Source organism: Lycium ferocissimum, chromosome 3 (assembly GCF_029784015.1).
Source record: "Lycium ferocissimum isolate CSIRO_LF1 chromosome 3, AGI_CSIRO_Lferr_CH_V1, whole genome shotgun sequence".
Lineage (NCBI taxonomy): Eukaryota > Viridiplantae > Streptophyta > Magnoliopsida > Solanales > Solanaceae > Lycium > Lycium ferocissimum.
Window position 1 is genome coordinate 8641020 of NC_081344.1, and position 7533 is coordinate 8648552.

General features: G+C 31.6%; 1 long non-coding RNA gene across 1 annotated transcript; it reads right to left on the reverse strand.

Moving 5' to 3' along the window:
• Positions 1 to 2488: 2488 nt before the first annotated feature.
• Positions 2489 to 5177, reverse strand: LOC132050913 (uncharacterized). Its single transcript, XR_009413521.1, has 6 exons — positions 5155 to 5177; positions 4943 to 5002; positions 4719 to 4798; positions 4302 to 4380; positions 4042 to 4200; positions 2489 to 3422 (listed from the first exon to the last, which is right to left on the reverse strand). It is a non-coding gene; the product is annotated as an uncharacterized LOC132050913 (long non-coding RNA).
• Between the last annotated feature and the right edge of the window lie 2356 nt (positions 5178 to 7533).

A 7533-nucleotide genomic window follows, 5' to 3' on the forward strand; every position in this document is an offset into this window, starting at 1 on the left:
TATAATGATCTATGTTGCTCGCAGAGTCTTACACATTGTTCTGTTTTTTCTTTTGATCAAGCTAGCTAGGAATGCTGTAATTAAAAAAAATAAAAAATTAATACCTTTACGCACGATACCAACACGTATCAAACAGTGTAGTTTAAAACTAATTGTAAAATTCGTAACGATACCTTTTTTCTGTACCGTTACTACATTTTTCTGCCATGGACGACGATAAAGTCAAGTGTCCTTCTGTCATTTCTCTACCTCCTCCTGAATTTGACCATCTGCATTAACACATGAAGTTAGATAAAACATGATGACGACACGAAATGACCAACTCCAGGTCTACAACCAAGTGTAAACTCTCACCAGCAAGTTCAACGGCCAAGTTCGCCTGAGCATCTGCATCGGAGTTTGACTCCTATTAAAAGACAGTTTGCAAAGTGTTAAATCGTCAAGGACCAGCAGCTACCTCCTAGCTGGATTTTGTGGAAATATAGATGTTATTAAATGTTTCTCTTTTCATAAGAGAAATTTTTCTAAACATCTTGAGCATTTATTTTGGACTTGGATGGTTTTCAATATTATTCCCGAGAATGTTTATTCTCGGGAAGTCAATATCATGCTATAATTTAAAGTGTATCTTACCAACATTCACTTCATGCCGCTATTTTTTTGTTTGGAACAGTATCAAAGTCCCACTGAAGGCTCAGGATTCTGTAATAAGTATTAGTTGCAATTAGAGATTTGCAAATGAAGAATGAGCATAAGAACCAACGTTTGATATGCAAGTTTGAAAATATAGAAGAAGAACGCACGAATCGGGTAATTGAAATTAAGATACACGCAACCGCCAACCGGTAGTAGAATCAACGCAATCCTTTTCTTCTTCATATGAAGTATCTTCCTTTTTCGGTAGTAGACAATGTTGATCTTTTTTATTAGTAAATGGTTTGACTTTATCAATGGTAATAATCCCTATTGCGCCTGAAATTAAACCAAAAAAAAAAATGAGCTTATTTAGAGGAAGAACGAAGAATCCACAAAAGATGCAGTTAAAATAAGAGGAGATTTTAAGCGAAACTACTTTAATCTGGGCAACATGTTCCTGCAGGAACAATAATATTATTTTTATAAACACAAAGTAAACAAAATTTAAAACGTAAAGGAGATGAAGAAGTGTTATTTACAAAAAAGAAAGTTCCCTTACCCAAATCAATATGCTTGCTTTCAATGTAGAAGAGATTTTTCTTAGAACTGTGGTAGTTCGAAGTTGCCGAAAGTGCTGCTGGATTATTAAACAAATCGAGTAAAAGGTAAGAAAAGAAGAGAGAAAAATCGTAGCAGTTGTAACTGCTTTGAATTCAAATTTTAATGTGGCAAGTGCAGTTGAGAGAATTGGGGAAGTGGGAGTGTAGTTGGTGGTTTATAACTTTGTGCTGTTGTTGCAATAATTAACAATAATTTAAAAGCTGAGTATTTTGTGGAAGTATAGTGCAATAAAAATAGGCTATGAACGTGTGTTTTAAAAATAGGCATTATTTGTATGTGCAATTATCTCCTGCGAGTAATTTGTGAAAATATAGTTCCACAAAAGTAGGCCATTCGTGTTCAAGAACGTGTGTGTTCAGATTTTTTTTTTTTTTTTTAATATTTTCAAACTCCAAATCTTTTGGAGCTTTGTCCTAAAATTGTACACATGTCTGAATCTGCATATGTCACTTGGCTTAATGTGGTGCTTCTTCCTCTGCTTTTAATAATACTAGTATATGTACCCGCGCGATGCGCGTATTGTTTCAAAGAAAATAAGAGTGGAGAGAGATAATTGCAATAATGTTATCTTTAATTTCTCATCATATTGAATAGTGCTAGCAGAACACAAGCGTACTCTTCTTAATCAATATATATTTAGGTACAACATAATTAATTATATCATAAATGTGACTAAAGAACTTTATTTTAAAGGATGGTAATAGTTTTAACATAGATGAATTACTTTTTAGCATCAAAACATTCTGTCAAGGTGACTATAAATCATTTGATTGCACAAAAACATAAGCATCATGCACTTACAACCATCAATGTCGTACTATCCAATTAAATAAATTTGTGATCCAACTTCTTGGAGTAACTTCTGAAATCTTCTTTATGGCATTGTGCAAAACGCTGCTCTGAACTATATCATTGTCAATGTCAAAGAAACTTAAATTCAGAAGTTCACAGATCAAAGACATGAAAATTTTGTATAAGGTAATTTTATTCACAAAACAATTGCACCAAGAAGGTACTGGGACTATGCAACTTTCACCACATCTCATCTATGTTTGTATGTAACTAATATGTGCAACTATTATAACAATCACCTTAAACTGGAATTTTAAACTTTGGAGACACTTGAACTTCACAAACTTATTTTTCCCCCTGAAAATAATCCAGGATATATCTCTATTATAAGGATCATAACGATAATTTTCTTGAACTTCTGTTGAGCTTATCCCACTGAAGTACTATTTCAAGAGGTAGTTGAAGATCTTTCCACAAGAGAGGATGATGATTTGCTTGGCGAATTGCTCCGGTGATCATTATCTTCATTCGCAGAATTGTGAGCGCAACAATCCCTGTGTAAGCCAACGCCAAAATCAAATGTTATTGAAAAGACTACAGAAGCCAACATCTAACACCAACAATACCTATGAAATAATGTGTGTATCCAAACAACTCGTATTGTACCCATTTGTTGGTACTGTATGAACAATATCGGTAGGAGGAACATCTTCATTTACTTCTCCATATTGTGATGTTAGAAGAACATAAAAATTCCAGGCTACTAGATTAGAACAGTAGTGCTAATCTCAGACAAATAGGAATTTTACGGAAATCGAACAAAGTTATCGAATAGGCCAAATCGAATTTTAGGGACCTTCTCTTTCATTGATAATCACGGGATGAAAAATTGAAATAAGACTCATGTTTTTTTGTTAAGGTATTAACAACCAATAATCCAAACATTTGTATGTCAGATCATAACCATTTGAGAAATCATGAAGCAGCTGAAGAATTTCCAGATCATATAGTCTTTTGGCAAAACATCTATAAGCTGATATTATAAACCATAGAAGTATGATGACATCGAAAAAAGATAGAAGTGGGGGTAGGGTTTTATAAAAAAAAAAAAAAATGTTGAAATCGCGGTCCTAGGAGGAACCTCAGAAAGAAGGCACATTAGTGAGATAATCTGCAATATCAAAGTCATATGGACTTTCTACGATATTAGTCTGCTTAACTTTAGGGAGATTAGTGAAACAATCAATCAACCTCAACTTATTCACCAACTTAAAGTGACAGTAAGCAGAGACTTACAATGATATTTCACAGAATATTTCTTGTCAACCAAGTCTAAATGTTGTAAAGCCATCCTTCCATGCTCCATTGCTATACTGCAAATGCAATCCACCATTACCAATAGATCACGGTGTTTAAACATAATTCCAACTTGCGTCTCATTTTCAATGAGATATACCCAATAAAAATGTGAAATTAAAGGAAACAAATCATATAGTCATCGAATAAATTTTCTATTCCTTATTTTCATATACTAAATTATCCATTATTTACGATTTTGAATTTGTCTAGATGCTCTTTTATTACTTTGTTATAAAATCTACATATTCTTCTAATAGTTATTTTTATCATTTGAGATCTTCTCTTTTACCAGTGAAAACGACGATTATGTTTATTTACATTCTCAAATAAAAACCTTGGGCGCTGATTTCAGTCCATAGTACATTTCAAACTTTTATATTTTCTACTTTATTCTGTTACTTCTTGAATGTGATGAAAGCCTCCACAAACTTATTTATCTCCAACCTAAGATGATTACACAAATATTAACAGTTCAAATCAATTAAAGAGAGCAGATTTTTTTTTTCCATGAAAGAGTAATAATATTTCATTCACAAATCAGAAGCTACAAAACCAGTATCTTTCAAATATCTGGGACCTCTATAGAATTTCAATACATTACTGCATAGAGAATTAAACAAAGAGTAAATTTACCAATAGGTCGGTTATCTGTTCATTGGGAACAATAAGCACACTGACTGCTATGCCATTGGCAGTAATTCCACTCCTCTCTGTTGCAGTTTTAAGAATTCAGAATTTCATATCATAGACTCCTTGTTTTCTTGACTTTCCTCCATAGTGAATTGTCCTTGTCTTTAAGCAAAGCAATAGAAATTCTAATCATACAACAGTTAAATCACTATAGACAAACTATTGTTAAAAGAGAGCATAAATTATTTATAGCAAACTCGTACCTTCTATTAGGTTTTTTGGGTTTGTATTCAGCCATATGTCTGTAAAGAACACCTTTTATCATCGCGTGTGTGTTGAACACTGTCAGGTAGGGGAAATACTTCCGCACGAGTACTAATTTGATTAGCATAAATGAGCCTCTTCATCCAATGAAACTAAAGGACCTTAAGTACAAAAGATTTTAAGATGTAAATAGAATCTTTTTTAATTATTTAACTTATGTGAAATGAAGCTGATAGAAGGTTTTTCTTAGGTAAACACTAAATGAACTGTATGCCTATTTTTTTTTTCCAACAGTTTGATACCTATATACCATATGATAAAAGAAAATAAGGATAGGAAATTAAACTCTCACACAAACGCATAACCAGAGATGGAGAAAGTAGAGGGATTTCAAAATGCTAAAAACCAAACCAGACCTTCTTCATTCATTGATACAAAATTTACTTCACAAACCCGTACTTAATTGGCAGCCTCCCTCCTCTAGTTCCTCCTTAACCTGCTTTTCACAACCATCAAATAACTCAGAAGGATGATAAAAGCTTAACAAATCATTCAAGAAATCGGTTATTATTACTTTTGCTTGAATTTTTTTTTCTGTGTAATCAGTAAAAATTTTGTGGAACTTAAAAAAAAATACCACCTTGTTTACATATGTATGTGATCGCCATCTAACAGTGAGCCATTGAGGACGACCAAAGAGCTGCAAAGAAAGAACAAAAGTGAGTACAAAGACAACAAATGATATGTAGAAGTATTCAAATTCAATATCTTCTATGAACCAAATTTAGCAATTGACTATAAGCTACACAAAAAAAGTGCTCACTGAACACTATGTATGAGAATTAATTCTACCTGCAGAAGATGGTGTGTTGACACCCGATTTTGTCCCCCTTCCCCAAAATACTTATTCACATTTCTAGTATTTTCAGCAATTTAAGAAATAATTATTTATATATTTTTACTATAATTATTAGCTTCTATTAATGCCGGCGTTTTATTATTTTGTTGCCGTCACTAGTTGTTATTATTTTTTGTTACCACAATTATTATTATTATTATTATTATTATTATTATTATTATTATTATTTTATTATTATTATTATCATTATTATTATTATTATTATTATTACATTATCAAATTTGATTTTTACCGCATTATGCACACGCATCGCATTTATTTTTTCGCAACTAAATAATAGCATTTATTTATTGTTGACTTTCAAAATATTATTGCACGGCTATTACGACGTCATATAATTTTATCTTTTTAAGCACTAATAAATGCATATTTTATTTTATAACATTTTAATAAATACGTACTAAATAAATATTTAAAATACCTAATATACATCATTAATTGAAAAGGGCTTTTATTTAATTTAGAACCCAAATCTTAGCCCAATTAACCATCAAAATCACTTTTAAACCTAATACCCGGACCATTACCCGACCCGACCCGCATTTTCAAGTTAAAAAGAAACCACTAGGGTTCTTTCTTTTCCTCATCCGCCTCCCCCTCTCTCTCTTCTCTCCACTCTCTCTCTTTCTTCTCTCTCTCTCTCTCTTCTCTCACCGTTAATAGCAAAATGGCAAGGTTGACGGTCGACTTTCACTTCTTCCCGGCCGTGCATGGCCATTTTAGGAAGGAAAATTAATGTTCGTACCTCCCTCATCCGGATTCAACCTTCGAAAGGATAATTTTTTGTTTTCTTCTTCTTTTATCCTTTGTATCCGAAACCATTTAATAAGATTTTGTCCATTTGTGAGCTTGAAAATTTTTTTATTTTTCTTTTTGTCATTTTCGTGGTAGAGGTTTTAATGGGTTTTTGTCCATTTCCCTTCTTTTTCTCGATCTCAATGGTCATAGGAGTTTAACGTTTGGATTTGAACAAGAACGTTGTTGAAAAATAAAAAAATCCCGCCCAAAATTTTCAATTTCAAAAGTAAACCCTAGACTTTTCTTATAAATAATCGTTTTTGAGGTCAAAAGGGAGCTTTTTTTTTTTTTAGCCGAGAAATTCCCAAAAAAAAAAATTAGAAAATCTCTTTAGCCAAAAAACATAAGTTTTTTTTAGTCATCCAAAATTCCCTAAAATATTAGTTTAGTAGTTAGCATTGTTGAATATCGAGTTAAAAAATATCTAAATTTTTTTTTTGTTTTCGCCCATTGATCTTGTTTGAATTCGAGGTTATACTAATTCGGGATTTGAGGTGTTCGAGTAGATCGAAGATTCGAGACCCATTTTGCCGCACCCGAAGAAGGTGATTCATCCTTCCCTCTTTTACTTTTCTATTTTAGTCGTGTTTTATTAATTAGTTATTTTAGTTCATCGTTCCATTGATTAGATTAAGTTTGTTAGTTTTTAGTTATATTGTTTTAATGTCGATAGATAAATTTATTCTATTATGTGTGTTTAAACATTTGTGTTTGATAAATTAATGGTTAGTTTAGTTAATTATGTAAACATTGATTTTTAGATGTTAGTTTAATATTGTTCATGTTTATATGTTAGCTTAGTGGCTATTATGATGTTTAGTGTAGCCCAATTTCGTCCTTTTAGTTTTAATTAACGTTTTTCGTGATTAGTCTTTAAGTATGTGTGGAGATTCATATGTTTTTGGACTAAATTGATTAAGTTTAATCATTTGTTTGTAAGAAGTCTAAATCATTAGTATGGTCTAAAAATAGCATTAGTTTAATCATGGTTGTTGATTTAAATGGTTTAGTTTGGAGTTTAGATTACTCATTGTAGTCTTGGCTTATTCTTTAAGCAATTATAGGAGAATTAGTAATTGGAAGTCCATTTGATTTATACATCTAAAGGCATCTGGGATTTAGCTAAGCATTTTCGGGAGTTTGTTTGTTTAATTGAATCATGCCTAATCTTGAATATTTGGTTTAATTTAAAGCTATACTAGTCCGATCTTGTCATCTAATTTAGCTTAAAAATCTACTTCACTTTAGCGATTTGCTTAAAGTCATGTGTGTTTCCTTATTCAAGAGATTCATTAATGAGCTTAAAGGAAATCAAATTTGGATTCAAATCATAAGCATAATGGGTTCAATCATCTAGGAAGTCCAAGTTTCTTATTAAAATAACTTAGATGTCCATTATTGATGTTTTAAAAAAAGATTGATTTTGAGATTGTCCCGAGTTTAAAATGTTTTCCCATGATATATAAAGGATTAAACTAAAGAATAGCTTGTCCAAAAGATTTAGCGCTTTCTTG